This window comes from Falco peregrinus, chromosome 11, assembly GCF_023634155.1.
Source record: "Falco peregrinus isolate bFalPer1 chromosome 11, bFalPer1.pri, whole genome shotgun sequence".
In the NCBI taxonomy this organism is placed as follows: Eukaryota; Metazoa; Chordata; class Aves; order Falconiformes; family Falconidae; genus Falco; species Falco peregrinus.
The window spans coordinates 13654179-13680963 of NC_073731.1; the positions used below are offsets into that span (position 1 = coordinate 13654179).

Sequence of the window (26785 nt, forward strand, 5' to 3'; positions counted from 1 at the left end):
CTTCATCTCTTTTTGCTGAAATGGAAAAAAATCCTTCCTGTCTATTCAGTATAGACAGCGCTCACTGCTGTGGAGTCTCTTCTCTGGTTTTGGAAGAATTAAAAATCTGGCACTAGCTGCAGCATGAATTGACTTCTAGATGTCAGATTTGTGCAGGAACTTAGGTCAGAGTAGTTGCAGCTATTAGAAAGGCATCTTCTCAGGATACAGAAAAGGCCCTGTAAGAAAATACTGTTGAGGACACTATATGCAGCAAATGCAAAACGATTCTGAAAAATACTTTCTGAAAATGAAACCTTTGTGTGGATGACCAGCGGTTTCAGACCGTGGAGGTGATGTTACATGCAGTAGAAGTGGGTTGGTATTTTTAGGTTCTGTGAAAATGCCCAACCATTATGTTCTAATTTAAGATGTTATTTATTTTTCTTTAATAATAGGGATTTTTATTGGAATTGGTGAGAATTGTATTTGCTTAAGGAGTGTGTGGTTTCAACTTAATTATTTTCTTTTAACAAATTTTTTGGGAGTCTTGCAACTTGGAAATCAAACAGTGTATTTAATATGCAGCTCCCACTCACTAAATTATTCTTTACCTGTACACAGGAGAATGTATTAGTTGAAGAGTTACAGTATTCCAGGAGTTGGAGAAGGAAGACATTTGTAGTGTTGTGTACCAATTTCTCTGTTAATAGTGTCTGAGCAGTAGCATTGTGGTAAGCGCAGTACTAGTCTGTACAGAGAAGCTGTAATAGGAAATTGTTGATAGATTTTTACATTTAATCTGTTCTCTGGAGTCTTCTCTACAGCCAGGAATGGTGCCCTATGTTATTTATGAAAGACTTGTAGGTATCCTGTTCAATTCCTGCTGTTTAATCTGGCCACCGTGTGCATGCTCTGAACTTGAAGAATGTAGGTCAATGGGAGGAAGACAAATTTCAGTTTCTAAATGTTGTAGTATTTGTATTAGTGGTTTAAAGGAATTTATTTTTAAAATTACTTTCATTGGCATTATGTCCTCTAATAAATGTACTTCAGCTAGTGTTGGATTTCCAGTGTTTATTTGTTGTAATTAAAGAGACTAACTGGAAGTAATGAAGAATTTGGAATGGAGATAAAATCTGGTTTTCCTAAAATAATTTTAATAAGCAGTCAGACAAGGTAAGAGAAAAGGAGGTGGTTTGGTTATAACTGTCTTTAGTTTCTAGCTCTTTAGTCTATATAGTGCCTGCTGCTGGGAGAGTTGTCTGAGGGCCTGTTTTAGTAATCTAGATATTTAACTTCTGCTTGCTTGAAAGTCCTGCTTAATTCCTAAGCACCTAAGGAAGGGGGAGAAGAAATGAGCACAATGCTAGATTGGAAGTAGTGTTTAGGGAAAAAAAAAAAAAGGCAGGCTGGTTCTATGATAACCCCTTAATTGTGCACTTAAGAAAACAGAATCCAAAGTCATGTCCTCATTGACTTAATTGCTAAAAGACAACCGGCCTTCACAATATGACTGTTACTGAGATCAACCCTGTCACCATAACAGCAGCATTTTGATCTCTAATTATATGTTGTTAGAGGTGTCTCAGAGGAAGTTGCATATAGAAAGTAGGCAAAACGCTGCCATTTACCAAGAGCCCCTCAGAAGTGGAAATTGTATTGTCCTTCTAAGTGTTGATTAGATGCTTTTTTTGGTCCAAAATAATGCCAATGTTAAGGAATCTAGCTTTTGATAAATCAGTTAACTGTCTTTGAAACTTCTCTTTAACAAGTTTCCAACATGACTCAATGAAATGCATTTTTAGCTAGAGAAAGGTGACTCTTAGGTCGGGTATTGCTGACACCCGTTTTCAAGAGGAGGTATTCGTGCTGGATGTGGTAATGCTTGTTCGTTGTTTGATGTCCTAGTGTTACCTTTTTTTAGTAGTAGTCTTCAGTGAATTAATGGACAATAATGGTTTCTAAAATTGTGTTTTAACAAATGCTTGCTTATTTATGCAGACACGTTTCAAACATTCCCCTGAATCATTAATATATTAATAAGTTTAAAATCTAATAATTTCTATTTTTAGAATCGACTTTTGACTGTGTACTTCTTTGAAAGGGTGAAAGCATTTTTAACATGGTGTGTTTCCATAATATTGTCTCCCATTTTAATTTGCAAGCATGTTAGTCTAATTATTTAGTTTTTATTAGGAAAAAAATATGGAAAGCATTATGACTTGATTTTTTAAAATTATTTTAAATCTTCTAAAATTAAGATACAGTAGTTCTTTGAAGCAGCTGAAATTTTGTTTTTTTGTTTTTACATAGAAGTGTGGATGAACCATCAGCTGTGCTATGACTGATACAGGGCTTTAAGGATGAATCCATGTATACTCAGTAACTTCCCTAGGTCTTAACTAATTTTGAGCTTTCAAAATAAAACAATTAATAATAATATTTGAACACTTCAGATATCTTTTGCTTGGCATTGGGGTTTTGTGCTTAATACTTCATGGCAAAGCAACTGAAATCAAACTTGCCTTGGAAATAATAGTTAACCTAAGATGGAGCAAATTGACTCCTCATTTTATTTAAGACAGTGGACTAACTATGCTGCTTGTAACTCCTGGTGTTGTGAAATATGGGGTGTTTGTGATACTTCTAACATGCCTATTTTAGAATATATTTATTTTCCAGAATTAGTTAGATGTTAGAATGTCACTATATGTTCTTTTGTCTGTAGTTTGTTAGCATTGGTTTTATTTTGGACACAAGGCACGTTCCTGTTTTAACTTTCTCTTGGGTACTGCAATTCCAAGTGTATAGACGTTGTGCTCTAATGCTGGTTATGGTTTTTTTTTATATACATCTTACATTTATTACAAGAGTTTAGAGACTAGAAACCTATAAAAATGAGGGTAGTAGAATATTCCCTTTTTTTTTTAATAAAGGTCCCCTTCTTGGCATTTAAGTTTGGAAAGGATTTACTACTATTTCTGCTGATGGTGCACTGTGTGACAGTCAGTCCATGCTTTTCCCTTTGGATGTTTTCCTTTGTTAGTGAATCATGTATCACTCAATTCAACTGTGCTTTAGGAGCCTTGGATGAAAGACTTGGTAGCAAGGAGTATCTACAGCTTCTCCAGCCCTGTCCTTTAGAGAGAGGTGGTTTTTTTTAAATCAGAACTTGCTCTAGGACAATATTGACCGATTGACATGTTTGCAGGGATGTTCATGTGGAAGGAAGTGTTTGTGGTGGGTGGAGGAAGTCTCTTTCAATCAGAAGAGTTGCTATGCAATTAGAAGAGCAAGAACCGCCTGCATTACACATCTGCAAGTCTCAGGTGGTTTTGCAGCACTCTCTTGATGAAGATAGGACCCCATTATTATCCATTATTCTGTGATGCATTCTCTCCTTTGACTATTAATGTTCTCATGTGACTAATTCAGGAAAGACCAGAAATCTTTCTGGTGAATAATTAACACTTCCTGTCCTGCTCAAGTGGCTTGTAAAGACAGATTCAAAAGGTAAAAGAAAAACACAGTGATATATATCATTATATAGCAAACTAAACTGATGTGTTGCAAAGTAAACTAAAATACTGGACATTCCGTCACTTCCAGGCGTAATGAGAACTCTAGCATTACAGGTTTTTAGTATTCAGTTGCCTGAGCTGACATGTCTTCTGAAGCGCATCCGAAATTCAGATAACTGAAATTACTGGTTGCTTTTGAAACTGCTCTAATTGGAAACCCAAACTAAACAAAACTAGACCAGGGCTTTGAGGAACTTAAGACTACAGCTTTCAGAGGTTGCTGTAATTTTAGTTTCGGTTTTTTTTTTTTTTTTTTTCCCCTCTTCACATAAGGTTCCCAGCATAGTCCTAGATGCCATTGAGACAGAAAGTGATCTAGCTGCTTTCTTCTTAACATTCTGTCCTTATTTCAGATTGCTGAATTAGTAGTTGGTTTCTGACTTCCATTAGCAACATGTTTGTGGCAAACTTGAATACAGAAGTGCTTTAAGTAGTCTTTATGTTGTAGTTGGAAATGTTGAAGTTGTGTGTGGATTTCTATTTTTTTATAGATTTTTTTATTTATAATTTTTTTTTAAATTTCTTTGCAACTTTTAATACAGAATTATAAAAACTGAAATGGCTGCTTTTGCAGCAGTCATGTAGATGGATTGTGTAGCTAAAGACTTATTGTAGCACAAGAAGATACCAATTTCCAGGGTGAAAAAGCTGTAAAAGAAACATTTTGTGTTTGAACATGACTTTGACTACTATTCTAGTAGTATTTTTCCTGGTATGTATGTCATAAAAATGAAATTGGAGATGATTTTGCTGCCTTTTTTTTTTTTTTTTTAATTTTGTTTGAGGACTACTTAAGGCCACTCAACCAATAAATACTTAAGGCAATTTATGATCCAAATGCATTTGTACTCATTTTAAGGTTATGTAGTAGGATTGTGACACAAATGGGAGCTCTAAAGACTTGCATTCTTTGGGTGTCTGTGAAAGCAGTTAGAGAAGAGGGTAAGGGAAATGGTGTACCTGATCCTCATCTTGGGATTCGCTATTAGCTGGTTAATCAGTGGTGCTTTCATCTGCTTAGCTTTCTTGTCCCTCATTATTATGCAGGACAAATTCTGAAGGTAGATGTTACATTTTTAGTAGCACAACTGAGTTTGGAAAGTTTCCTAGTTTGGAAAAACTAGACCAGCTTTTTGAGGCACAGGCTTTTTCTTCAGTGTATGGGGAAGCTGGTCTGCTTTTTTGAAGTGTATACCTAGATATTACCTCTGTCCCCCAAATCAATCTTGCTTATATCCTTAGGGCATCATGGCTGCAACAAAACTACTACTAGGACATGAAAGACAAGTGTCTTCTATGAGCTAGCTGGACAGATGGCCTGAATGAATGTTTCTGTATGTTTGTTTTCAGCTGTTTACTTGTGGATATTGTTCAGAAACCACTGTTTCTCCTAAAATCATGTAGCACAGTATGTAGCAAACATGGAATGTGGTGTTATCCTTACCACAAAAGATATAGGCTGATAGTTTAATTTGTACCATCTAAAGATAGCTGCAGATGTGTTTAATTCATTGCATATACATTTTGTTTGGTGGGATATAGATAGTGTTTCACCTTCCTGTAACAGAACAAAAACATCTACATAAATTGACTTGAGAAAAATGATGCTTAGAGAGCTAAAATTCCAAAACTTTAATTTGCCAGCCTACTGTTTGCAGGGAGTAGGGTGTTAATTAAAAGTATTGGGATGGGGGCAAGAAACCAATGTACATGAAGTTCATAATTCACATATTTGCTATTCATTAGTTTCATAGTTGGAGACACTTTTTTTTAAAAAAAAAACACCTCTGAAACCTTCCACTTAATTTCCTAGACTACTGTGGTGCTTTGATGAAAATGGAGGGTGAGAGAAGATGTGGAATGTATCCCTGCCCATGGCAGGGGGGTTGGAACTATATAATATTTAAGGTCCCTTACAACCCACATCATTCTGTGAAGATTAGTGTGGTCTCCTTTCAGAAGGGGCTTTCCATCAGTAAAGGATGCAGCTGAAGAAGGTACAGAGATGTATGATTAAAAGCTTAAAGTCAAGCAGAATCGTGGAAACATTCATTTTTCTTTCTTTTCCTTTTCTTGGAGCCTAGACATGACTGAAGAGTTATGGGCTGATACTGCTGCTTGCTTAATTTTTAAAACTCCTTTTAACTCCTGCTTCTGTTCAGGATTCAACATTAATTTGACGTAGTTAATGAGGCACTAGAGTTGTAGTTTGCAGCTGCAGACTGTCACAGTGGTTAGGTAGTTAAAACTTTCTTGTTCTCATGTACTGAGAAGGTTACACATAGCTTGGATGAGAGTCCAGGATGAGGTAATGATACGGGGTTCATTTTTATTTTCTGCTGTTAATGATCACTCAGTGCTTGGTTACTGTGCCTTTGCCTAAGATTACCTTCAAAAATGCTTAAAAAGCTGATCTAATGAAACAGCCTTTGGTGTTTGCTCTGCGTGCAAGCGAATGAAATATTTAACTTGGCCCTGATTTCCCACTGTCTGAATTAGATGAAATAAGAGTACTGATTATGATTTATCCCTTCAGTCTTAATTTGTAGAGGAAAATAAAAAGTTGAGGCTTGTTCCCACACTTTCTCCATGCTATTTCGAAATAGGAAAATGGTGAGGGTAATGTAATGGTTTCTGCAAATACTGCAATACCCTTGTTTCTGTTCATGTAAATAAATCTAGGCTGTCTACTTTAAACACTTAAAATAGTAAAAGCTACCATGTGAAAATGACAGCTGTGAAGATTACAGTTTACATTTGCATTAATCTGGATCACTGAAGATGGAAAAGCCAAAATACCAGTCTGTGTAAAGGTTTCCTTCTCCTGTCACGGGATGAAGGATGTGAGATGAAGGATTGTTTTTTCACTGTATGTTTAAAACCCTTGAACTTTAAAGCAAAATGTGCATGCTGAATTCTTTCTACCCTGGTAATTGAAATGCAATTGCCTGAGACCTGGGAAGTGTGCTGTGTCAAATAGGACAAAGGCACAGCACATTGAGTAGGGGGTCTCATCCCAACTTTGCACCTGACTCCATTGCTGGAGAGTGCTATTCCCTGCCCAGCCTTCCCCTGAACGGCACGTGTAGCAGCTCACTTCCCATGGCCAGGTGACCAGTACTAACTTAGTGCAGAAAAGTAGTACCTGTGCAGCTGGTCCGCGCTGCTCTCTGCAGTAGTTGTGGTCTTGCTTGGGGGTCTTTCACCTGAACAGTGGTGGAATAAGCGCTCCTGACAGTGAGCTTTCAAAGTACAACATGAGAAAGGCTATCACAAACGTCTACACTCAGGAGTTAATTTAGACTGTGGCAAAGTTTTGAAGGAAGTGGGAAGCGGGGAGGGTAAAGCATGTTAACATTTAGATAACTCCTTTAGTTTCCTTTTACCTTTTCTTCTATGTCCTCACAAGAAGAAAAGAAAAATGAGGTATTTTTGTTTTTGTCAGAGAATAAAACTTGTTTTGGGTGACCTTGTTCTCTCTGTCCTCCAGCCATCAAATTTTAGATCTGCTGTACTTGCATAAAGGCTTAGTTATAAATTTATAAGGAAAATGTCAAGTGGCTAGACAAAAAATTTGAGCTAGCTTGATAATTAATTACATAGCCACTGCAAACTTCTTCACATACTGATTAAAACTTTTTAGAAAAAAAACTCACTGCTTATGTGCAACTGTGTTATAACAAAGCAAGGTGCACATCACAGAATGGTAAATATCAATACTTTCTACAATTTCACTTTAGATGTTGAAGGAGTAAGTAGCATAATGGAGGGCAATATTTAAGCTGTTTGAGAGATCCTGGTAATTTATTTACTTAAAACAGGCTGCAAATGGACTTGTAGTTCAGGAGAATAAGCTAGTGCTTGTCTTGTGTTAATTGTATGAATTAACAGAACTTGCATGTTTAAAATGCAAAAGTGGACTAATGTAGAGCAAGCTAGTTAAATTTGGGAGTTTAGATTTGTGGGTCACTGATCAGCTCAACAGATTGCTTATGTCAAAGTTGTTTCCAAACAAGACTTACTGCTGTTGATAGCATGTTTGATTATTAAGCTAAACACTTAACCAACCCCCCTGTGATTTAGCATACATAGTGTTTACTTAAGTTGCATTTCTCATTAGTTAGATGCTGAGAGGAGATGAGATTAGCAGGTTTTATTTCTGTTTTGGCAGATTATTGTATAACACTTTCTTGTACTGCTGCACTGCTAAGATTATAAAATGAATAGGAAATGCCTTTTTGTTGTTGTAAAGAAAAGCTTTCTACTTGTTTCTTTCAGCTTTACATGATTTGTTATTATTTGTAAGTCCTAGCCATGTACACCTGGCTAGAACTGCCATGGAAAGCCTGAAATATAAGATAAATACATTTTTCGTTAAAACTTTAATTTTACTAAACCTGAATTTGGAGCAGCAATCATATGAAAATATTTATTTGTACTTTAGAGACACAGAGCCTTCTAAACTGGAAAAATAATATATCAAGTTGACATTTTACAAAATTGTCAACTGTTAATAAATCAGTGTTCTGCACTAGAATAGTACAAAATCCTAAAATGGAATTGCTTTCCAAAGTAATTGGGTAAAAGAGGAGAGAAGTGTGATACAACATAGACCAGGAAATACCCGAGGCTAGTAGAAAGACAAATGAGTTCAGCTACAGAGGTGTAGTTACAAAGTTGGGGGAAATGCACAAGAGATTGAAAGCCAAGTTATTTGTTATCTTACTGCAAACGTAATGGGAGATTTATGAATGGAAGGTGCACGTGGGGAATGCTGAATGCTGTCCACTGGTTATGGCACTCACTACTTACAGGATCAAAATTGGAGTGGTGACTGGGTGAGAGCAGAGGGCAGGGTTGCTCATACTCTGTACAACCTGTGGGTACTCATTGGAGCTATATTCCAGAGGAAGTACAGAACAGCTTTTTGTTGCAGTGGATGGGTACTATCAAACACCAGCTTTGGGTGACAAACTGTAAGAAAGGAATCAAAATTTATTTTACCTTTCATATGTCATTAAGAGGAGTGAGGATAATAATGGAATGTGTAAGGCTGAAAGATTTGTAAGGAAAAATAGCTAAAACTTGTTTCTACACCTTGGAACATGAAAAAAAATGAATAACATTGATGGAGATCAGGAATCAATGCACATTTTCAGCCTAGGGGCTGTCAGTCTCGACTTGCTGCGTTTCTCTTGCCGAGATTGTTCAGCCTTTTTGTTCACATTCAAATATTGAAAAGCTCAAGACTGGAATAAGGCCACCTGAATTCTACTCATGTAACATAGGGTGTAATGCACTTTGCTGGTTTTTTTTTTTTGGTTTTTTTTTTTGTTTTTTTGTTTTGTTTTTTTTTGTGAAGGTTGAGTTTTGATTTATTTACTGGGAGGGCCTAGTTATAGAAGCCCTGAAAATAACACGATTGGGTTCAAACCAAAAAGAACTCTTTATCTTTCATGGCTAACAAGGCAAACATAGTTCTTATAACTGAGTGTCCTTCACTGCAAGTTCAAATATAATGAATGATTTCAAGGCATTTAAATGACTTGTGTGTCAAATCCCATTGACACTCAGGAGCCTTTGAAAATGTTACGTTACCATCCGTGCTTATGTAATGTGATCAAAAAGTGATTGTAGGTTCGTAGGACTGAATCCAAAGCCAAAAATGTGATTAATGTCTTAGTGAGATGATTTAGTTCAGTAGCAGAGTCAGCATTTGATAGTATGTGACTTCACTTAAGTGCATTTAAAATGTAGTTGTGAAGTCCTTTTCTTTTATAAAGCGTTTATATGTTTAATATTGCACCAGTTGTTAAAAACTTTGAGATCAGTTACTTGTTGGAATAAATAATATGCTGCAGCATTCTAATGTTTTCCCCAACTGGCAAGATAACAGAGAAAAAACTGTTGTATATTTTAATCTGTAGTTTGCATTCAGTCTTGTAAAAATTCAGAACATTCAGTTAAAGCAATGCTATAAAACAGAATAACTAACCATAGCTCCATCCATAGTTTGACATTTAAAATACTAGTAAGTCACTATGTATTTTATGACTCATTTTCACATATACAATGTGAAATGTTTTTCTATGGCTGTGGACAGAAATGAATTATTTTCATTGTAGATGTACAATAATTATTTAATTTCATAAGGCAGTATTTTTTTTGGACTTCTTACTGGTTACTCTTGTGTGTTTAATTACTGGTAGAAATGATCTTGTGTATTTAAAAAACATATATGCATATTCCCCATCAATAGGATGCGTCACTCCACGGTTATCATTTCTGCTCACAAATTGTTTTGGGAGAGAGATGTTCTCAGCATTATGTTGACATTCTACTTAGGACTTATTTCTTTGACAGACTGTGTAGCAGTATACCTAATTTTTGTGTCATTTGACCTATTCCCAGACAATTGTGAGTTGGAGATGACTTCAGGTATTTGTTGTGCTTCAAAAAGACATAGTTGTTTTTCTCGTAAAAGTTACTGATTTGTTGTGTGAGTGTGTTTAGAGCCTGCGAAGTGGTTTACAAGTTTGAGGAAAAAAATTTGAAACCCTAAATTTACTAGGTCTGCTCTCCTGTTGCATTTTAACTCCTATACAAGTTTTTCTGCAGCCTCATCGTGCAATATGTTTAAGTATCTTATGGAAACTTTTCTTCTGTCCTTAACCCTTTTCCTTGTGCCTTAGACTGTGTGCTGTAATGTGTGGGGAGCCCTGACAGCAACAGGATTTTTCCTGAACAGGCCAAGAAGTAAATGGCTTGAAGTAGGGAACAAGAAGGGGTTACTGAACACACTGACTAGCGTAGGGGAAGAATTTAGATGACGGTAATGGGAAAAAAAAGGTGTTTAAAATACAACTTAAGTTCCAGTATCCTGAATCGGCAGGTTTTCAAATTCACGTGTTTTCCTGTTAAATTCAGAGGAGAGGTGGCAGAGCAAGGGGGGAAGTGCAATAGCGCTGATTAGTATGGATGTTTAACATTCAATGCTATGAACTTAAAAGTAGTTTGGAGTATTTTTACTTTTAGCACCAGTCTTTGCCATAATAAAATGGTTGATAACATGCACCCAAAAAAAGCCCCTTTAGTTTCAGTGAGATATGGATGCCCGCACTGCGTAAGAGAAGAGTCCCTGAGTCCAAGACAGGCTGTAAGCAGTGACATTCCAGGGTATGATGTTTGGTTCAGTACAGTTTTAAAAGCTTCTGTAACTTGGAAGATAAATCAGTAAAGGAAAAAAAAATGCATTTTTCCATCCACACAGATTCTGCTTTCGTATTTCCATGCATTATTGATAGAATGTAAAGCTTTCCTACCACATAGCTTCTACGGAGAAGGCTAATTTTTTAGAGGTGTTCTGCTTTCCCTTAACCAACATATGAATTAATTGACATACTTCTATAAAATCATATAGCTTTTTTCATATTATATACTATAAATGCCAGAAGTACAGGTACAACCACTGACCTTCAGCTATATAATGGCAAGATAAAATTTTTCAAAATCTTTGGGCCTGATATGTAAAGGGCATTGCTTTGTAGATCAGGAAAACTTCACTCAAGAGTGAAGACCAGAGTATTCCTCTGGTTAGTCCAATTCATAGGCTTTTTTTTTTTATTCCTTATTTTTAATCATGTAATACTTCTGTTCCAACTAAAAGTGATGACTCAAAACAAGATGCTCCCCTTTAAGCAACAAAAAGTACAAGGAAAGACAGATATGATAATCTGTCCCATTGGCAGCTGAGAGGAAAGAGGCAGTTTGTTCAAAACCTCTTTTTCCCTTGGACCATTCTGTCACTATTATTGAGGAGGCTTCTGGACCTTCTTGTGTGCTCTGGGATGAAATGTTCATGGTGTATTACAGAAACAAACCCTGCCTGCATTGCGTGACTGGTTTTAGTATAGGTGTTATAAAGCAAAAATGAAAACTACTGCAGTGTAGTTATGGTTCTCTTGCACAGTAGCAAAACCACAAAAATGGATATAACTTTTGCTCCTCTGAACTGCTAACGTAGTGATGGTTGTATTGCTGTAGCTGATGGGTAAACTATGACAGGTGAATTAGTTAAATTCAAGTTAGAATTTGTGTCTTAAAGCTTTAGGAAAGTGTTGGTCACTGATTTGCAAACTAGTAAGAAAGTTTAATTTTAATAGCAAAAATATTATGAGATTGTCGGGGAGATGGGAGGATTTGTGGGGTTTTTTCTTTTTTTCCCTGAATGAGTATTGTAACAAGAACGAACTTGTTTTATAATGTTAAAGGATTTAATTTCAAATGGGAGGGTTTAAATCTTAAATATGTTTAGAATGTTGACCAGAGAAAATGACTATTAAGCAATACATTTTTTCATATTATTTTGTACTCTTACGTTGCTAAAACCAAGAGCTGACTGCACGAGCTTGACTGTTGCAGCGTGTTATGTCTCCTGTGCCATTTCTAGTCAGTTTAGGGCTTCCAGACAGCATGTTTTACAAACCATAAACCAATGGTATTAACAGTATTCTTATACAAAAATAATTAATTAAATAAATAAATATACTTACATTGATGCCATGGGCCTTTTTTTCCTTTGGACATTCTGTCACTACTGTTGAGGAGACTTCTTATTAACTCAGATGTTTAAACTCTGTAGTTGACTTTAGCAAAGAAGCTGTTACCTTTTTTTAAACTTCAGGATATAGGGAAACAAAATGTGGTCATTTCTTGCGTGATGCATAGAAAATTAAAAGCTTTTTCAATGTTTAGCAATTCTGATAATTCTAATTCTCAGATGACTGGTACATTAAACTTTGAGGAAGATTTAAGTCTGAAGCTTCAGCCAGTTGAAAAAGCCTGAGCCACTTAGGTTTTCACAGAGACTGCTAAAAGAAAGTGTCTCTCTTTTTTTCCTGTTGTTGTTTGAACCTTTAGAGAAACACTTAAAGGCTTTGAAATTTATCAGTAGAACTGTTGGGACTGTCAAACCACTTCTTTGCTTCTGTTGAATTTAAACTCTCGAGCAGAAGTGGGAGCTCTCACAAAACTCTACTGAAGGGAGCAAGAAGTGAGTTGAAATATGCAGTATTTTTCACTTTAGCATTGCTCAAGCATTTTGTGAATGCCTCTCATTCTATTTAAATAGATTAAATATTCATGTTTGGTTTCATGGATTATTATTTATATTTTTTTGTGATAATACTTCCCAATGTGTTCATTTTCACACCTTCTGATTTGCTAGCCCTTATGCTGAAAAGAGAACCAGGAAAAAATTAGCCCAGAAGTCTTGTATTTATTTGCCTCCTTTTTACACTACATTACATTTTTGTGTAGATTACTTCTGTTTTCTTCTGTTTACTGGGGAAATTTCCTGGATTATTTTTGCATATATGATACTGAATCCTATAATAAGTTATAAGATTTATCCAGTTTCTCTTAGTATAATATTCAGCATTTCCCCTTCTATGAATAATGTACAAGACCACCACATCAGTAGGTGTATTTGTTTGCACTGTACTACTGCGAGGCTCTTAATAGGACAGTCCAATTTTTGTGAGTAGTTTTTGTTCCCTATAGATTTATTTGCAGCCATTGCAGGCTGGATTATCATATAGTAGTGCCCATTGCAGTTGGCATTCACTGCAGTCTTGCAATACAAATAGGAGCAGGCTGTCATTTAACTTGGATTTCGTAGAGCTGAGAGATGATCTTCTGAACTTGGTGTAAGTCCTACTGTGACTCACCCAAGCGTGGTAACCTGTTTCTATAACACATATCTTTTATGCAGGAAACTCTTATTACTGTTTCTGGTAGTTCAGCTGATTCGGTGTTTTCAACAGCAGGAACCCTTGTGTGTTGATAGTTTTAGTTCCAAAATGTTTCACAGATGTTAAGAGTACCTAGATATTATAAATGTTCAGTGCAAACTGGCAGAAACCCATGGAGATTTTGTAGCAGCAGAAAGGCAGTATGATAACTTCTGTCCTTGGTGGGTACTTCTCTGTGATGCCAGTCATCTTAGGGGTCGTGGGTACAACCTGGTAAGTGGTAATGCCTATGGTATATTTGAAAGTATATAGGATCATCAGAGTTTTTATTGAACAAAAAGTCCATTTAATTTTGTGACTTTGGCTGTGTGTCAAGGCTGAGGGGAAGTAAGCACCACCTAGTATAAGATGAGCAGTCTCTGCCCAGCTTCCTTTGCCATTTTTGTATTGTTGTGTCTGATATTTTTGTGGTTAAGAGTTCTGCAGACTTTTTAAGCCAAGAGCTAAACTGAGATTTGGAGTCTAGACCACTTTCTTGACTAGGTCAGTTAGACACTGGAACAATTTGCCAGTTCTTCATAGGATGTGCTCAAGAAAAGACAGGTGGAATATTTACTATTAAATAACCTCCTGTATTAGTGGCGACACTGAGACACAGCTGGTCTTTCTTAGAAACTTTTGGTTTAACCTATACCTAACTCATACCAGAAACTTCTCTCAGGAAAATAAGTGATTTTAGGAATGCTGAAGAATTATTTTTAAAAGATACTTTTAAATTTGCTATAGTTGGATATATATCACACATCTGCATTATTTCTTTTGCTGTCTGTCACTCTCATGCCTTTAAGAAAATAAAAATTTGAGTTCTGATTAGAGAATGTTGTTGTTGTAGACCTAATTGCCTTTTCAGCTGGTAATCAAGTAAATAAGCAATAGGGTTTGATCTTCATGCTTCTGGTTATAATTTAACAAATTCTGAGCATCTGCTGGTTTGATGGGTGGTAGCTGGAGGTATGCCTGTGGGTAAGTGATTTGAATACGTTAGTAATAGATTGGGAGCAGTACTGATTGAGAGCATAAGGAATGATGTACACTGTTTTGTTCCCTGTCAGGAATAATAGTAGCAGCGTAGAAACTTTTACAGTGATGAGTGTGAGTTAAAATTCTTTTCAAATAGTGAGTCCTTTAAGCCGACGAGGTAAGTACACGCAAAATGTCAGCTCTTCAGTCCTGTAGTTTTTAATGTCCACACTTTATAACTTTAATTTCCTATGCTCTGTTTAGAAGATAACACCTGAAATTTGAATGCAAAAGCATGTAGCCTGGTGTTAGTCAAGACCTATTACATGCTTTAGTTTCTGTGGTCTCCTATGCCAGTAAAGAACCTGAGAGCTATGCAGTCTGGCATGGTAGTAGACTGAGTATTGTTGTGATTACTTGTTTTTCAGTCCCTTATACTTCAGTTGGTAGAATGGAGTTTGCCTTGCCTCAGTTTGTCTTCTACTTATGCAGGCAGGTTACATAGGTGACGTTTTGAACAATTTCATGTCTCAGAGCAGCATGTTTTAAGTTTAATAAGGGAGTCAAATTTAGACTGAAGACTAAATCCTTCCAATAGTTATGAAGAGTGTGTTAAAAGCAAAATCAGAGTGTTTACCTATAATGGTCTGTGTTTCATTTTGGCTTTTACAATTTTTATTTTTTTAAAATTTATTTTTTCCTCCCCTCTGTCATTCATTTTAGTAATAGTCCAGAACTGATGGACCAGATTAGATTGTTTGCTAACGTTTTCCTTCTGTGTCCAGTTCAGTATTTTGCCTTGTTTATCTTGTTCTCTGATAATGAGGAGATTTGTGAGCATGGGAGTGATGAATGAAGAGCACTGGAGAAGGAGAACTTCCCCCATTATTTTCTTATTTTTTTATTTATTTTTTTAAATTTCCTTTTATTGCTATGCAGAAGGCAAGCTGTATGGGGAAAGACAGCTGAAAGGCTTCTGTGGATCTGTTCTTTTCCCCTGATCCTTTCTGCTCTTCCCTGGGTACAGATGCTTATACTGGAGTGGAAGGGATTAATTTTCAGGCATGCTGCAGTTGAACATGCAGAAGAGAACAACTCTTGATCACCATTAAAAACAAAACAATTGAGGCCTCTGACAAGGCCCCCAGCACTTTGGCTATTTTAACTAAGAGTGTTTTATTGGGATAACTAGATATATTAACTACCCAATCTTGAGTATTTGGGACTGAATTGCTGTTGTTTCCTTTTGGAATTCTGAGAAATATGGTTTATATATATATTTTGAAGAGTAATAGAGAGATGAAAGGTTAAAAAATAAGATAAACTCAGAATAATCTAGCATAAAAATGCCAGTGGAGCTCCATAAGGAGCAAACTCTTAGAGTTTTCCTATTCAGCACTGGTACTGGTGGTGTGGGTTGGTTTTTGTGTACCATGCTCATTCTGTTTCAGTGCTAATGGAAGATACCTCATGCTGTTGACTTGTTCAATGCAGTGACTGTGGTAGTGACCATATAGCTGCCAAAGAGAAGGGAAAGATGTTATTTGCCTATGTGAAAGAAAAAAGGAAAAGCATCTGTATAGTTATTAACAACACTTACATTTGATGACTCAAAATAGTTTTTAATTGTATCCTTTTGTTTTGATTGTTTCATTATTTACATAGAAATATGTAAATATGCAGACATACATAGTCAACTTCGCCATTGCAGGATGTTACACTTTCATTAGGTGTTTATTTTCAAGAGATTGTTTTCTCTGTGGAAGAAATGAATAAACATAAACTCGTAGTATGCCAGTTTTATTCAGATGCATGTTGTTTGGATTAACATGGGATAAAAGAAAATGCCAAAGACCAGAATACTGTCCACTAAAGGAATGCACAAGGTGCTCTTCATCCTGTTTTTGAAGCAGCTTTAGTATCCTTAGATGTTCTGTATTTGAACCAAATTGTATTGTTAGAATTACAGCAAGACAGGTCGCTAGACCCATGAGCTAACTGTAGTTAATGAGAAGCTTGAAAGTAGTAATTTACTATTTGCTGTTAGATCAGAGATGAACAAGTTTAAAATCTGTATTTTGCAAGTAAATTACACACACACATACCCCCCCCACCCCCCACGAAATTGTGGTGGAGTATTTGAAGTGCTTTTTCTTCCTGAATAAACTCCTGTACTATTACTTCTGTTGTATTTGCACTTGGAGATCAGGCATTTGCATTTAGAATGCTTAAAAAAAGCAAGACATTGACACCATGGAACATTAGATTATATTAAAAGTGTTTCCTGTTTTACGCCACAAATTCTGGATGCTATGGCTGAAGCAGTTTGGGCTTGGGATGTTTATTACAGGGATCCTGTATTTTAATGTGTAGTTCTTCAGTCCAGTTAAATGCATTTTGAAGCATTTTTCTATTCAAAGTAAAATTGAGAAGAGTTTTGAAATAATGTAGCTGGATAAAGTGCAAAGTTGAGGCAGCTGTTCCTCCTGGGCACATGAGTCATAGGATCGGAGGGAAGTAGCACATTTACTTGCAGCCCAGTTGCTGAACTCTACCACATTGTTGAGTCATTAACTTCCCAGCATCGTTAACTTGGAACAAGAATGGAGTTGACCAGTATGCCCCGGGTCAAGCTCAGGCCTCAGAAATGACATGGAAAATGTAGGGGGCAGTTGAAGTTTTTAGACATTAAAACATTAAGCATACGAAGGATATTTTAATCCCATCTTTAAGAAAAAAAAAGAAACCCCAAACCAACAAAAAACCCAAACAAACCCCCCAAAAGAACCAAGCACAAAACATGTCCCTCCTCGCATCAAAAAACCCCAAACGCCACCCCCCCCAAAAAGCCCAAAGCAACCCTAAAGAGAAATGTCATTTAGGTATCATGAATAGTATGTTGAATGTATGGATCATAAGTGGTGGGGGAGGCAGTGATTCTTCTTGGTGCTTGCAGGAAGAAGCACAAGCATAATGATGTACTGCATGCTGTCTTGTGTAAAGGGTTCAAAACTTCCATTGTTTGCAGTGTTCCCTCTGCTACTCAGTCTTCCAAGCACTTTCATTTCATTCTGCATTTCCTGACTTAACTGTGGAGATTTCTGCCCCCCATCCTTGAGGTTTATCTTTTAATTGGATGATTTGGGATGGTTTATAGAGCACATCTGTTGTAACAAGTGAAGGGTGTGAGGGCTGAAGGCTTTTCATGGCCAGCATCCTCTGGTCTTAGAAGCTCATGAGAAGACAGCTTTATACTGAACACTTATCTGAAAAGAAGATGCTGCTTGTATATAAATCAATGGAGCTGTAGGTAACAACTTCCCATGTCATCTTTCACTGAACTAATGATGCTTAGTGTACAGATTCTTTTGTATTTCTTGTGTTTGTGCCTGGACACACATGTATGGGGAAAAAAAACCACTTCACCTTCTAATATGTTCAGATTAATGTCTTGCTTGGTTTTAATTTTTCTGTTTGTCATTATCAGCCTAATTCTTGATTATAGTATTTTTGGTTGGTTTTTTTCTGAGGGCTTGTTGGCTTTTTAAAGTGATGTTGCCAAATACTTATGTTTATATTGGTTTGTTCCTTGAACTGTTTGTTGTAAATTTTACCTGATTTATTTAGTTTTTTCCAGACACCTCAGGAGCTGAACTTGCAACACAGAAACATCTTGAAGGAATTGTTTTATAAGCAGTTTTATGCTGGTTAGAAATGCTACATTCTTTGGAATTATGCTGAACTCTGGCTTTGTGGTAGAAAAAACAGAAGTTTGAGTATGAGAGTATGAGAGGACGTCTCTTCTAAGTTTAAATATCCAAAGTGTTCTTCTGGGCCAAGACTGAGTGAAGTGTTAGTGCAGATATAATTTTATAAATTTCTGCAGTATAGCAAGTGAGCGGCATTTAGTTTCTTTACTGTGGGATGTTTTTTGAGGCTTGGACTCTCTGTTCATTACCTGAGAGATGCAAGATCTGGTACAGACTTTGCACCTGAGAGCTATTAGAAACTTGAACAAAATTTCTAAGTGACTTAAGATAAGCATTCAAACCTGCTTGTGCTACCAGCAAGGTAGTTCTGGGTGGCTGAAATACAACTGAGTCTCCAGAAAGGACCTGAGTGGTTTTTTTGTGCTTGTTATGAGTTACCAGTGGTTTATTTCACTTTAGAAGTGACTTTTTATGTGGGTTTTTTCCCCTATTTTTCTTTCTCTTTTTTATTTTTCTTCTATTGTACCAGCAGGGCAGAATTGACTTCTGCCAGTATAGAGGCAGCACTGACCAATGTAAGAGCCATGTTGCTTCCTGATTGTACAGTTGGGTACAAGGCTAGCTAGGATGGAAGAAAGTGAACTTCCTTCAGCGAACATCTAGCTAACCTTTTGAATACCTTACGGAAACCTGTTTTAAATGGGGGGGGGGGGAAATGCCTGCTAACTTAGATACTGGTAGCTTCTTTTAGACGTGTTTGTGAAGAGTGTAACAAGATAGGATTGCAGACACCTTGTCAAAATTCTTCAACAGCTTTTCAAAAAGTGTTAAAATTCTACTGTAGTGTGCAGTTCCAGAAAGGTTCGATAAGCAAGGAGTGCAAAGAACTGTAAAAGTGAGTGTCACTCATTCACCACAATATGCTGTTACATTGCTGCTTTTTGAGACAGTTTGGGGAGGTCTAGGCAAGTGAGGTGTCATAGTCAACCTGCTTGCTGCTGAAGAGGGTGTAACTCCTTACCAGTCCTGGAACAGCAATGCTTTCTTGCTTTGCCCAAGGGTTACTCTTTCTTCTTCCTGGCTGCTTTATTTCTGAACCTCGCTTCCTGTGCTTCGACTCCTAGAAACGAATAGGCAAATGAATTCTTCAGGTTCTCATTCACCCTGTCACGTCTTTTGTATATAGTGCACCTTCAAGTGCTTTCTTTTGCCATGTTTGGGATGCTCAACATTTTTGCTTGTGTAATGTTTGGTTTGTTAGACTTTAAAAGTAGATCTCCGCAACAAAGGCGTTTATCTTCGAATTTTGATACTCTGCTAGCTTTTGAGAGAATACTTATGGCACAGTACTTAAACCAGACTTTGTTAGTGTGTTTTGTTAATACTGTGCAACAGCCCTTTTTAATGGGTTTACATAAGTTGTCCTTGTAAATTATATTTAACATGCATATAACAGACAAGGCCTTTGAAATACTTTGCAAGGCACTTTTTTTTTTTTTTTTTGTCTGTCATTTCAAAGTTCTGACCATACTGTGCTAGGCATTTTAAAGTATTGTTTTGCCACAGAAAAATAACTTTGATTAAAAAAAAATAAAATACTTCTCTATGCTTTTGCAGAGAGAGGAGATATGGTAGGCTTCAACTGACCAATTTTAAACTGAGAATTTTACCTATTATGTAAGCTAAAACTAGTTGTTTAGGTCAGGACGTTTTCCAGGACATTTCCTGGGGAGGTTTGATACATAATTAGCTGTTCTTTTAAGTCAGGGGACAAAACAGATACTTTCTTGAGGTTTCTTTCAGCTTTTCTTTTTTAAGAATGTTTTATTATTTGGTATCTGTTACTGACCGTGTGGTAAAAGGAATAACACAAATGGAATAGGTTTTTGAATGCCACTGATCAGTGGAGTATTGGAGTGTGATCTGAAGAAAAATATAAACTTGGTATGATTTCATATTGTAAATCTGAAGATGATGATTATGTTGTCATAGGGCAAAGTTAGTTATTACTTGCAGTGCACGTAAACAATAATGTCCTTGAGGAATTGTGGTAGGTGGGTAGATGAGACATTTCAAATTTTGTTCCTACTTTACTGAAGGACTCTGGAAATTACTCTTGGACTCTGCTAATACTTAGTATTTCAACCTTTTTACTGTCCTTTAAATAGTAGGCTACACAACTTTGTTAAAAAGACTTGCAGAGGAATGTTTGGTATTGCATTTTGCTGCTGAGATATTTTATTTTTTTTTAAAGAAAGTGTAGAGACATGTATTCATGGGACTGTGAAGCATTTAGCTTGGACTGGTGGGCAGCAACTTCATAAGCCCAGCTTGAAACCCAGTTGAATCAGATCTAACAACCTGTCTTACCTAGTTTAGGTGCATTGGATTCTTTGCAGTTTGTTGTGTGAATTGTTGGAGAAGGCCTTAAATTGAAACGCTATCAGTGCTTTTGTGTCAGAGCCCATGATACGTTTTTTAAGAGTAAGGAGCAACTTTTCTGTGTGTTTTCCTCATTTTCTTCTCTTAGTCTTGTGTATTTGTGCTCTTCTCTGGCATTACTGTCAACAAAACACTTGAGTGTCTTTGTATATTTAAAACATAAAAAGTGCTTCAGCCATAGAGCTTTAAAAGAATGCTTTACTGTAGCCACTGAAAAAAAATAATAAATCAGGATACTGCTACTTCATTGGGATGCGTCAGCATATCTTTTGAGTGTGGAAAGCTGCCAGAAGGGCATTGCACTAGTACACTGTGCTGTGCATAAAGTTTACCCTCCATTTCATTTCAAGTTGAGGTCAGGATGATGAAGTCCTTTATGAACTTGTGGCTCACTGAGGCATCCTTTTCAGCAGCTTAACAGAAATCTTGAAATGATATGCAACACTTAAATTGTTCATGGTGAAAATGAGGAGTCCAAAACCAGAACACTTGTATATTTTCCAAACAAAACCCCCTATAGTAGTAGTAATAATAAAATCTACTAATAACATTTTTCTAATTGCACTAGAATTCTTACCACTGAGTGTATGGGTATAGAACAGTTGATGAAGTAGAGGACACTGACTGCACTTGCAGAATGTTTAATTTCAGATTTTGGTTCACTTAAAAATCTCTTTCTTGAGTGTTTTTGAATATTTCTCGTTGCCAAGTTCTCTACAGGTCCATGTGCATTTGACATGCTCCACTTCTTTGTGGCAACTGTAAGGTTCTTGTTTTATATCCCCTTAGCAAGATCATAAATTAAGGATGATCTATAAATATCACATTTGCAGCACATATGAAATCAGTGAGGTGACTTCTGATTTAGAAAGTAAAATGGCTGTCTTCAGAAGCTAGTGTATGGCATATACAGAACTTTCAAAAGGCTATTGAGGGTCTCATTAACACAGCCTAATTAACCTCCTTCCTATACAAGGTGAAGTGTTATATGCTCTAAGCGAATGATGAAAAGTCTAAGGGAAATACAGAATTGGATCAATTTTCTTTTAATGATAAATAATCCTTCTAGTCTGGTTGGATGAAAGTAAACGTGTGGGCTATGGATTTGCTTTGGTTGTGTGCCAGGACTCAGCTCAGAATGAATTCTTCAGCAGAGTTAGAAACCTTTGAAAATTGCTTTATAATGGAAATGGTGACAGACCATAAACTACAGTAGTATAAATGCATTGATTTAACATATGGACAGTTGACCTAAGTTGCCAAATACCTGAAACAGTGTGTGCTGAATGTATAGGGAGGAGGCTTCTCTGTAGTTTTAACTAATTAATGACATGATACATATTATGTTAATGTTTCTCAAACATATGACCCCTGACAATATTGGACAGGTATCATTCAAGTGCTAAGATATATTTCTACTGTAGTGATGCTGCGCTCCCACTCTTAATTGCTATACTGGAAGGTGACCAAGAAGCATTTAAGATGATGCGTTTGATCACCAATGCAATTACAGTGCCACTGAAGCAGATAAGTTTTCTTACTACGAAGTCATAGGAACTCTGAGTCATAAAGAATCATTCCCAGGTATGCTGGAAAAATTTGTTCCCAATAAAAGTGCAGAATCTGGGATTTCACAAACTTAATTAGCATCTGTGGTTTTAATATCTTAATATAGCATGCATGCATGCATTAGGTATTTAAAAGCATTTTTTCTCCAAGCTCCTTATTCTTCCATCCCCAAAAGAAAACTGAACAAAAATTATTTTCAAGAATGACTGTTATTCTGGTGGTGTTTTTCAAGCACTGAAATACATACCTGTACTAGAATCTTTACTTATTTTCACTCTGGTGCGGCTGTATGATTCTTGCTATTGGTGAGCATCTGCATTAATAATTCCATGTCACTATTATCTTAAAAAGTGTGTGAGACATCCTAATATAGATGCGACTGGGCATTTTCTGTTGCCCTTTGGCATGTGTGTGGAGGTAAGCTAGTATTAGTTTTTAGAGTTTGTGGGTGTTTTTTTTGGTGGTTTTTTTGTTTTGTTTTTTTTCTTTCCTCCTAAAAATGGGATGGGGAAGCTAGAAAGTGCCTGCTTGACAGTCTGCTGGAAAATGTAGAATTCTTTTACAAAGTGTTTACTAGGTGTGCCTACCTATTACGGAGACTGAGTGTTCTGAGATCAGACTAATTTCTCTATACTACTTTTTAACTCTCTTTGCACAAAATTTCCACATGCAGTTTGTTCTTGAACCTTCAGATTGAGATTGTCTTTTTTAGATTCCGGCTATTCTGACCAACTGCTTTACATCAGAGTGGGGAAAGAAAAGCAAACTTCCAGTGAAGACAGAGTAGAATGTGTATTGATTTGGATGGTACGTCGCAATGGTATACTGCCAAATGGCAAGAAAGGAAAGGAATAATTAGTAGTGTAGAGCATAAATTTGAGTAAATAACTTTAAGTGCTTTTAGTGGAGTCGATAAGACCACACCTTTGTAAGAATGAAGTGGAATTACCTTATGAAAATGGAATCGGGCAAGCAATCTTTTCAGTTCTATTAATCAGTTATATAACATACTTCAATATGTATTGATATTTTTGATATTTAAGGCCTCTGGCTGGCTTTAACTCTGCATTATGCACCTTTAACCAGAGATGCAGATGTTGATCTCACTGAAGTGAGCACCTTATGGTAGTCTGCATGTGCATCTGTCTGAAGGCTCAGTTTCTTTTGCTGTGGAAATTTGTAGGCACTGCAGTGCAAGTAAGGGGTGTGGTTTTTATTTTTATTCTTACATGTCATTTATTTATTGCTTAAAGTATAATTAACTTCCAGGATTTCCCATTTCTGTAAATTTCTTCCTCTTTCAAAGTCACTGTGTCGTTGCCATGACTTTCATGGATGTGTTATTAAGTGAGTGTTTTTGTTTGTTTTGTTTTTCTTTTGGCAGTGGAAGCTCTTCTAATGTCTGCACTTGTTTCAGACTGAGCCTAGTGGAACTGTTGCATGCAATGTTTTTGTAGCCTCTGGGGTTTTCCGGCTGGCTTGGAGTATCTTCTGCCTCTAAATTGCACTGCCACTTGACCTTCTGAGTTATGCTTCACCTTGTGCCTTCCAATCTACATAATAATTTTTTGTCACCCTTGAGTTAAATGGTTTCTTTTTGACAGGTGGAAGTACCTTCAAATAGGTTTTAACTTTATATTCTGTCTCAGTGACAATACCATTCTATTTGGCTTGATTTATGCATAAATATGAATGTCGTTCTGAATACCAGCTTAAATTAGGTACAAATGAAGATTGTAGATTATCAGTATAAAACTTGCTTTCTAGGTATATTGTACATATAAAACGTATACTGTAGTAATTCTGGATTAGGTGCTGTTAAGCATGAAGCTGAATTTTGAGGGAAACCTGGGAATTACCTTAATAAAGTCGAGTTAAAGACTGTGGTGATTTGGTATCTGTTTCAGAAGCATGTTGAATATCCCCAACCAAACTGTGACAGAAAGGTGTAGAAATGTTGGGTGTCAGCCTAAAGACTTGTAGTCTAAGACATACAGTTCTCATTGCCAGGACTGACTTTGAATTCTAGCTTCACTGTGCCTTATTCATCTTTACACTCATGACTTTACTGCATATTCCTAGAAATCAGAACTGTATTGCTTTCCCTAGAAGTCACCTGCTTGAAGCAGAGTTGGCTGCTGTGACCTTCTCTGTCCTATGAAGTGGCAACTGAGCTGTATCGTGGCCAGGACTGTTTGATGTTTTAGAACTTTTGCATGTTTCAAATAAAATTACCTCTAGAAATAACAGATATTACGAATGTATAATACATTTGAAAACGCTACTAGGAGCAAAGATATTTTGTATTTTGGTGTTCCTGCCTAGCAGTATGAGCTTTTGGTGAATGTTGGAGTTGGTAGGAAATAATCAATGTAAGCCAGTGATGTGGTTCACAGAGAAGATGGAAATAATGCAGCTTTGGTCAGTGTTAAGAGTCAGATGAGAGAGCCCTTGTTTGCTGTAAAGAGAAGAGCCTAGCAATGAGAGAAGGGATTTGCAGGGTAACAGAGCTGTGAAACATATTTTACTTGACAGGCATTGACATGACTCTCAGATAACGCCTAATAAGTTTGACATGTAAACTGTTTAATGCATTTTTGTTGTAAAGCTTTTGCTCTAATTAAATATTGCACTTTCAAAAAGGGGCCAATTGGTTGATCAACACTATTACTCTGTTTCTAATGAAAATGCCATTTTCTTAGTTGTAGTGTTGTGCTGATGGATCTGCATTGACATAAGTAACTGTGTAAAAGAAACTAAGAAAAAAAACGCTCTGAAAGTTTACATCCTCATCTTACATAGCAGTATGAGACTGACTTGGATGTCTTGAAAAAGCATATAAAGGGATTGAAGAGAAAGTGATCCTTGAAACTCTTAACAGAGAGCTGAAGTTACGTCGCTCACAGGGTCACTTGTCCAATAGCACTGTCCTTTCAGAAAATCTGTTTTTTTGTGTGTTATGAGTAAATGGCAGCCTCTTTTCTTTTTTCACATAGCTGTATGTTTTGTGTGTGTGTGTGTTTTCCATTGTTGGTGTGCTGATAAGTAAATATATCATATGAGGCTTTGGACTGATATTTTAGATATGATTGAGATGGTTGATTATACCACTGAAAACATTTGTCATTGCCCGTTCCAATGTCATCAATATGAACCATCTGAACTCTGCCTTTCTTTTTCTTTGCTGCCCCTGGGGTTTAATGGCTTTGCAGAGAAGCTCCTGCCTGGCATATTGAGCTGCTCCAGAAGGTCTAACCCATAAGCAGTGAGTACTGAGCTGCAGCACACTAATGCTGTAGGTGTTGACTCACCATGCTGTTTTTAATTGCAGTTCTTTTGAAGGTAGATAATTTGTGCAACTGTCAACATAGATACTGAATTTTTGGGTATATACCAATTTGATAATGTATTTGTATGGCTACAAATGTTGTTCTGCTTTTCTTTTCCTGGGAATTAACTTTTTCTCGTGTGCACATACTGTTTGCATTTAAAACTAGCTTTCATGTGTCTGTGGCTCTTGCTATAGCTGGCAAATGCTTATGTCTCTCATCTGCAGTCAACTGTGTTCTAGAATTCCTGAGCCTGATGTAAACCAGCTCTCAAATTTGCATGAATTGAAAAGCATCTGTAATGTTTCGATATGATTAATACTTAGATATGATTGACCAAGTCTGTATTTGCTTAGTTACTGGAAAGTCATTCAAAATATCCATTCGCAAACTTGTGGGGTGGGGGGGAGACTTCCTTAATTCTGGTAGGTGTGTTCATTTGTGATGTAATTGCTTTGAAAAAAAGTCAAAACTTTTGTCTGGAGATTAATAAAGTTTTGATTTTTATAATTTGTATATTGTAAGATGCAGAACTCATCTCAAAATTCCATCCACGTTTGACTGGAAATAGAAAACAACTCTTATGGTAGTCTCAATTGATTTTGTGTATGCATATTTCAAAAGATAAAGTTGCAATTAATTTGGCTAAATGATATGCTTCAGCTAAGGCTGCCCTGAGGAGACAAAAAAGGTCTTGTGGGCATGGACAGTTTTGGTACAATCTTCCCTGTCAATATGTACTTTCAGACTTGCTCAGGATGGTGTTAATACTCATACATAACAGAGCTGATTTAGGAATGCTGAACAAATCAAATATTGGTCAGTGTGCACAGAAACTGGGTTGCTTTTACTGAAAGAAATCTCAGAGAGCTTGTGAGAACATTCTGCAGCTCACTTTGTTAAGGAGATGTGATGTCAGAAGAGAACTTTCCATAAATGGGAGAACCTTTTTCTCCCATAGTATATTGCTTTGGGTAGTTTCATGGTAGCCCTAGAGAAAAGGCCTATCGCCCTAAATTTTTATTTTTTTTTTTTTTTTTTTTGTGAGCCTGCTGATTTTGTGAGGGAGAACACTTGTGGCATAATTGCACAAACACTTTGGAGATATCTGGGAGGCTTAAGATATTCCTGTTGTTCTCCAGCTGTTTTTCTGTCAGCTGAAGGTTGCTGCCCTCAAAGTTGAGCCACACTAATGGATCATATGAACTGTCCTAGTCCATGTCAGTGCAAAGTCAGCCAAGTTATTTTAAATTACTGCTGGACTCAGCTGAGGGTAGTAATGAACAGCTTGAGGTAATAACTTCTTAAGCCATTCCAGCTAGACTTCCAAGAGCACATCTGTCTGTGTCTTTATAAGTGCAATACTTTAATCTCTCTATTGCTGTACCGTATTCAGGATT

The 26785-nt window shown here is 36.6% G+C and overlaps 1 protein-coding gene across 3 annotated transcripts in view; it reads left to right on the top strand.

Annotated features, from left to right (window-relative positions):
- Positions 1-26785, top strand: part of ZFAND3 (zinc finger AN1-type containing 3) — a 145699-nt gene that overhangs the window by 7932 nt on the left and 110982 nt on the right. The window contains exon 2 of one of the 3 annotated variants that reach the window (XM_055816094.1): positions 25269-25321. The exons of the other annotated variants lie outside the window; for them this stretch is intronic. The gene's annotated coding sequence lies outside the window, so the exon portion shown is untranslated. The remainder of the gene's footprint in view (positions 1-25268; positions 25322-26785) is intronic. 3 annotated transcript variants of the gene reach the window in all.